Genomic DNA, 8,090 nt, shown 5'->3' on the forward strand with positions numbered 1-8,090 from the left:
GGATATCTTGTCATTTGAAATTACATGAATGGAGCTAGAGTGTATTATGCTAAGTGAAATAAATCAGTCAGAAAGACAAATACCATATGATTTCACTCACATGTGGAATTTAAGAAACAAAACAGATGAACATAGGGGAAGGAAGAAAAAAAGAAAAAGAGAGAGAGAGAGAAACAAACCATAAGAGACTCTTAACGGTAGAGAACAACTAAAGGTTGATGGAGGGAGGGTCGGGGGGATGGGCTGGATGTGTGATGGGTATTAAGGAGGGCAGTTTTTGTAATGAGCACTGGGTGTTATATGCATAAGTGATGAATCACTGAATTCTCCTGAAACCAATATTGCACTGTATGTTAACTAACTCAAATTTTAATAAAAATAAATAAAATCTGCATGTTTAAGTATTGTAAATATTGCTAAGAAGATTTTAGAAAAAACAAACAACAACTACAAAAAAAAATGAATTATCTGAAAGGCTTGAACTGAGAAGACCAAGATAAGAATGAAGAGGGGCGCCTGGGTGGTTCAGATGGTTAAGCATCTGCCTTCAGCTCAGGTCATGATCCCAGAGTCCTGGGATCAAGTCCCACATCGGGCTTCTTGCTCAGTGGGGAGTCTGCTTCTCCCTCTGTCTGCCGCTCTCCCTACTTGTGCTCTCTCTCTCTCTCTGACAAATAAATAAATAAAATCTTAAAAAAAATAAAAAAGAAGGAAGAAGAAAAGGATAAACAAATTGTGTCATGGTTTCACATTTATAATATCTTGAATCCTATTCCATGCCTTGTTCCTAACACTGGAAACATGCAGAGAAAGTTTAAAAACACTAGTTACTCTTTTCATCCATTCTTTCTTCCAGGGCTGAGTATTTTGCTTTTTCTGGCTTCCGACATTATTCTGACTCATACCCTTTTTAGCTATTCCTTTCCCCTGGAAATGTTCTTTTGGTTGGCATTTCAGGATTTCAAAATTCTTAAGTGATCTGAAGTTTACTCTAAGGATACATTTCTTTCTCCAGATTCTTTTGTGAAATGAGATCACTACAGCCATGTAACTGGATTTGCTTTATCACTCAATCAATACTTCTTTCACAGAGAGGTGGCAGGAGGAATCTCAGGGAAAGCAGAGGCTCTAAGGGAAAATGAGTTTGAACAGAAATGGGGGCAACAAGGGCATAGAGGAGAATTCTTTTCAAAGTAATATAGATAAATAAAGATTTACAGGATAAGAATCATTGCCTGCAAAAATTTCTTATAGCTCTTTTCTTTCTTTTTACTCTGTGTGTCTTTTTAGCATCTAAGCCTGGCTCTTTCCCACCTATTCATTCTTTTACTTTATTTTATTGTTTTATTGAATAGACCATTGATTCCACATTGATTCCACCTGTCTTAGTTCCTCTTTCCTAAGTCAGTTGTTAAAAATTAATATAAACCAGGAATTCAATTAAATAAAAAGTTCTTAATAAATATATATTTACATGAGAGTTCCAAATACATAAATGGTTTCATGCAATTTTTACAACAATCCTGGTTGCTGTTAATAAATGTATAATTAGTTCTATTATATAAGAAGGAAAACATAGATTCTGAGAGACTAAGTAACTTACAAAAGTCAAAAATCTTAAATGAAAGAGAAGGAAGATATAAATTAAGACTCCTAAATGCAAAGTTTTTGACAATCATTAATTTCTTTAAAGTTTGTGGTATTCTTGTGCTTTCTTCTAAAAATGCAAACAAAATAAATCAATAGTTATTGCAGAAAAAATATTTTTGTTTCTCATTATATCTATTTCATTGTGTTCTAAATAATTTTAAACATCCAAAATACAGTATTTCCTTCAAAACACATAGTCACACTCTCATTATTTTATTTAATTATTTTATTTTATTTTATTGCTTAAAATAGTAGCCTCTCCCACACTTAACTTCAAATAGAAAATATGTATAAATGTATAATTTAAGGTGAGATTCTTTAAAAATAAAGACCAAACATCCTTGAGAATATAATGCTAAGTGAAATAGGCCAGACACAGGCTTGTACTGCATAATTCCACTTACATGAGGTATCTGAAATAGTCAAATTCATAAAATAAAAAACTGAAATGGTGGTTACCAGAGGCTGGGACAAGGGGAGGGAGGAGAAAATGGGAAGTTATTACTCAACATATACGGAGTTTTTATTAAGAAAGATAAATAAGCTCTAGAGATCTGCTGTACAATACTGTACCTATAGCCAGTGATAATGCTTGTACACTTAAAATTTTGTTAAGTGGATAGATCTCATTTTAAATGTGCTTATCACAATAAAATTTTAATCTGATAGATAGATAGATAGATAATACATATGTATTTACATATATATATCTTTAAAAATAAGTAACTGAATAAAAAAAAGACCAAACAAGAACTACAACAAAAGTAAAAATTAACAAAAATGAAAGATCCATCTTCTTTTTAATTTAATACTATGTGAGTTTGGAATTTTGAAATAGTTTGTGTTTAAATAATTTTTATTTGTTTTGAAGGATGAAAATATATGGTTATATATATTATATACATAATATATAATACAATTATATATAAACTGAAATATTTCAATTTATTTCAATTTATGTGATTCATTCATTATTCAAATTAAATTTTGAAGTAAAAGTAAAATCAGTTCTGCATTAGTTTTCATAAATAATAATAATAAATAATAATAATAAGATAATAAATTATTTTTTTTCTTTAAGATAATAAATTTCTGCTATAAATGAGTTTTATAATCTGTAATGAAAGTTGGAATGATCAGGCATTTGAAAGCAAGATCATTTAAGTTAAAACAAGACCTAACAGAAATGCTACCAAAAAGTCAAATATTATTACAATAGTTTAATGATATACATGTCTGCTGTTAATTTAATTGGTTCTCTTTATGTATCAGCTGAAAAAGTTTTTTTTCTGTAAAATTTTACCCAAAATGTTCATTAATTAGTCATTTATATTTGAAGCTTAGTAAAAATGTATTCATAGGCATAAACTTTTATATTTTTTATTTTAAAGTTTATTAGTGTAGAGAAACTTTCTTACATTACAATAAACTGAATCTAAAAATATATCCTTATATTGGGGCGCCTGGGTAGCTCAGTTGGTTAAGCGACTGCCTTCGGCTCAGGTCATGATCCTGGAGTCCGGGGATCAAGTCCCGCATCGGGCTCCCTGCTCAGCGGGGAGTCTGCTTCTCCCTCTGACCCTCTCTCCTCTCATGTGCTTTCTCTCTCTCTCACTCTTTCTCTCAAATAAATAAATAAAATCTTTAAAAAAAATAAAAATAAAAATATATCCTTATATTTGAAAATAGCATTTTATATTTATCCATTTTGTAAATAATCACATATCCTGAAAAGAAACACTTATTCTAATTTTTAAGAAGTTTATACTTACATGTATCCCTGAACATGATTTTAATAACAGCTTGGCTGTTACAGGAAATTATAAGCATATTTTAATTAATTATATATAGAAGTTATCATGTGTAAGTACATGTTATCAATTAATAATTGATATTTAAAACTGAAGTAAACTTTGCTGGATACTTTTTCAATCTGATAAATAAAAAACCATATGATAGTCTAACCAGGCACAAGGGTAACCTTTCATTTTATAATTTTCTCTGCAATACAAGGCATGCCCTGCCTTCTTGGTTTCTAATATTTATAAATATTTTTACCACTATTTCAAAAAATAAATTTACCTTTATGCTTGTAATGTTTTTTCATTAAGACTATCTTTTTTTTAAAGATTTTATTTATTTATTTGAGAGAGAGAGAATGAGAGATAGAGAGCACAAGAGGCAAGAGGGTCAGAGAGAGAGGCAGACTCCTTGCTAAGCAGGGAGCCCAATGTGGGACTCGATCCCGGGACTCCAGGATCATAACCTGAGCCGAAGGCAGTCGCTTAACCAACTGAGCCACCCAGGAGTCCAAGACTATCTTTTTTTAAAGTAGTTTTAGGTTTGCAGCCAAATTTAGGAAAAGGTAGAGATTTCCCATCTACCTCCTACCCCAACGCAGGTGTAGCCTCCCCATTATCAGCATCACTTACCAGAATAGTACATGTTTTACAACTGATAAACTATATTGACACATCATAATCACCCAAAGTCCATAGTTTACCTTTAGGTCTACTCTTGGTATTATACATTCTATGGATCTGGGCAAATATACAATGGCCTGTGTCCATCATTATAGTAGCACATGGAGTATTTTCACTGTCCTAAAAATCCTCTGTGCTCTGCCTATTCATCCCTCCCCCTCCCCAACTCTTGCCAACCACTGATCTTTTTACTGTCTCCATAGTTTTGCCTTTTCCCTAATGTCATGTTGTTGTAATCATATAGACATAGCCTTTTCAGAGTGGCTTCTTAAATCTAGTATTATGGATTTAAGATTTATCCATGTCTTTTCATGGCCTGATAGCTCTTATTTATTTATTCATTTGTTTTTTGTTTATTATTTTTTTTTGGTGCTAAATAATACCCTATTCTCTGGACCTACCATAGTTTATTTATCATTTAATCTACTGAAGGACATTTTGATTGCTTCCAAGTTTTGGCAATTATGAACAAAGCTACTATTAACATACATGTGCAGGTTTTTGTTTGGACATAAGTTTTCAACTTGTTTGGATGCATATCAAGGAGCATGATCGCTCAATCATATGACAAGAGCACGTTCAGTTTTTACTTCTAATAGTTTTTTGGTGGAATATATTTAGGGTTTTTTGCACCAAAATAAATGAACAAATAAAGAATAAAGTTAACCCAGGAGGTAAAAGATCTGTACTTTGAAAACTATGAAGCACTGATAAGAGAAATTGAAGACAACACAAATAAATGTAAAGACATACCATGCTCATGGACTGGAAGAATTAATATTGTTAAAATGTCCCCAGCATTATAGAGCAAAGTAATCCCTATCAAAATACCAATAGTATTTTTCACAGAACTAGGACAAATAATCCTAAAATCTATATGCATTCACAAAAGACCCCAAGTAGCCAAAGCAATCTTGATAAAGAAGAACAAAGCTGGAGTTATCACAATTCCAGATTTCAAGATATACAACAAAGCTGTGGCAACTTTACTTGGTATGGAAAGTGGAGGATACAACATGTATAAGCCACACCCTTGTCCTGCAGAGGAATTATAACTGTATATAAATATGCATAAGGATATTTGATAGATTATATCTATGTTTGCTATATATATATTTGATAGATGTGTAAAACTGCTTTGTATATTTGGTGATTTTGTAATGTTAGTGAATTGGTTCTTATCTCACTGATACTATTAATCATGCATATATACAATTAAAAATGATGCTACATTTCCCTTTAGAATTGAAGAACTCAACTTTATGTAATGGTGGTATACATGTGGGGTGGAGACCTAAGGGAGTTATAATAAATTATATAATAGAATGGAGTCATTGTGGTAAGTGGAATGCAAGGACAAAGGCACAAGCCAAAGCATGAGTATAAAAAAGTCTCAATAACCAAGCTAAGGAATTTGTATTTTATCTTATGGGACAATCATTTGCAAACTAGGGATCAACCATAAAAGAAAGAGTCCCATATTCAAATCTATTTGGTCAATGTGTTTGCAGTTTTATGTATCAATTTGGTTAGACTATAGTTACCAGTCATTTATGTAAACACTCTTATAGGCATTGCTTTGAAGATATTTATAGATAAGATTAGCATCTACAATCTGTTGACTTTATTTTTTTTTAAAGATTTTATTTATTTGTTTGACAGAGAGAGAGAGATAGTGAGAGATAGTGAGAGCAGGAACACAAGCAGGGGGAGTGGGAGAGGGAGAAGCAGTCTTCCTGCTGAACAGGGAGCCCGATGCGGGGCTCAATCCCATGACCCTGGGATCATGACCTGAGCCAGAGGCAGACGCTTAACCACTGAGCCATCCAGGTGCCCCTACAACCTGTTGACTTTAAATGAAGGATATTTTCTTTGATAACCCAGGTAGTCCTCATCTAGTCAGTTGAAAGACCTTAATAGCAAAACGAAAGTTTTCTTGAGGAAAAAGAAATTCTACCTCAAGACTGGAGCATCAATACCTGTCAGAGAGTCTCCAGGCTGCTAGCTTGCCTTATGGAAAATGGACTTTCCAGCACTCACAACCTCATAAACCAGTTCCTTGAAATAGATCTCTTTTATGCCTAGTCTCATCTCAGTAGCCTAGGTACAGAAATCATTTAACAAAGTTCATCATCCATTACTGATAAAAACTCTCAGCAAAATTAGGAATACAAGGTGTTGAAAACCTAATGATAACATTGTACCTAATAGTGAAAGACTGAATGCTTTCCCCCTAAGTTTGGGAACAAGGAAAGAATGTCTCCTCTCACCAATTCTTAACCATTATACTGGAGGCTGTTGCTACTACTTAAAAGAGAGAAATAAGAAAAAAGGGAAACATCTACTTTGGACAAGAAATAAAACTTATTTGCAAGTGGCATGATCATCTGTAGAAATTCTTGTGGAATCTACAACAATCTACTAGAAATAATAACTAAACTGAGCAAAATTGCATGATGCAAATTAGCATGCAAATATACAAAATAAAAATAAATATATTTCTATATATTAATAACCAGAAATTACAATAAAATACAATACCATTTAAAATAGTGTTAAAATATATATTATACTTAGGGATAATTCTGACAAAATATATCCAAATATATCCAAAATATGCAAAAGCATATGTCCATAAAAAGATTTATTCATACATAGTAGTGTTATATGTAATATCCCAAATCTAGAAACCCAAATGTTCATCAGTAGGTTAATGGAAACACAAATTACAAATTATTGTGTTATCTCTACAATGGGATACTATTAAGCCAAGAAAACAACTGAACTATTGATGAAAAATCATGGATGGATTTCAAAATAACTGTGCTGAAAGAAGCCAGACAAAGAAAAAAATCACATACTATATGATTCCATTTATTTAAAATTTTAGAAAATGGAAATGATCTATGATGACAAATAGCAAATCAGTACTGGTTTGGGGACATAAGGTTATATGAGGAGGGTTGGAAGGACGGTTTAAAGGGACCATGAGTTGATTTTGATGATGGTTTCACTGGTGTATGATTTCATGCATATGTCAAACCCTACCAAATATTTGCCTATAAATAGTGCAATTTATCAATGATATCCTAATAAAGCTAAAAAAGAATCATCAGAAGAACTAAGAAGAGTGAATAATAAAACAGAAGGGAATGCTAAAGTTGAGAGCATGATTATAAAATAAATTCATATCTTTTTAAAAATGAAACAATAGGGTGCCTGGGTGGCTCAGTTGGTTAAGCGACTGCCTTCGGCTCAGGTCATGATCCTGGAGTCCCGGGATCCAGTCCTGCATCGGGCTCCCTGCTCAGCAGGGAGTCTGCTTCTCCCTCTGACCCTCCCCCCTCTCATGTGCTCTCTCTCTCTCTCTCTCTCACATTTTCTCTCTCAAATAAATAAATAAAATCTTTAAAAAAATAAAAATGAAACAATAAATAATGTCTATGGTTGTTAAATCTATAGCAACAGTAGCAATCTCATTTTAAGAAAATTTTTTGAAATCATGGCAGAACTGGAAAATATCAGTTTCTATAAAAAACTTCTTGGGGCGCCTGGGTGGCTCAGTCGTTAAGAGTCTGCCTTTGGCTCAGGTCATGATCTCAGGGTCCTGGGATCAAGCCCCACATCGGGCTCCCTGCTCAGCGGGAAGCCTGCTTCTCCCTCTCCCACTCCTCCTGCTTGTGTCCTGTCTATTGCTGTGTCTCTCTCTGTCAAATAAATAAAATCTTTAAAATAAATAAAATAAATTAAAAAAAATTTAGTGTTTTTTGTATTTTTTGTTTATATATATAAAATTATGCCTTTGAGCTATGCAATCATATATATACACATGAGTTTTTAAATGATAGCTAATTGCCTGTCTAATGCAGTCATTCTCCTTTTATTGACTTCTTTCTACATCTGTTGGCTGTGGCAATGTACAGACCTAATGTGTGTGTTTGTGTGTGTGTGTGTGTG

Source organism: Callorhinus ursinus, unplaced genomic scaffold (genome assembly GCF_003265705.2).
Source record: "Callorhinus ursinus isolate GAN/ISIS: 27379988/994484 unplaced genomic scaffold, GSC_fseal_2.0 scaffold3, whole genome shotgun sequence".
Classification (NCBI taxonomy): domain Eukaryota; kingdom Metazoa; phylum Chordata; class Mammalia; order Carnivora; family Otariidae; genus Callorhinus; species Callorhinus ursinus.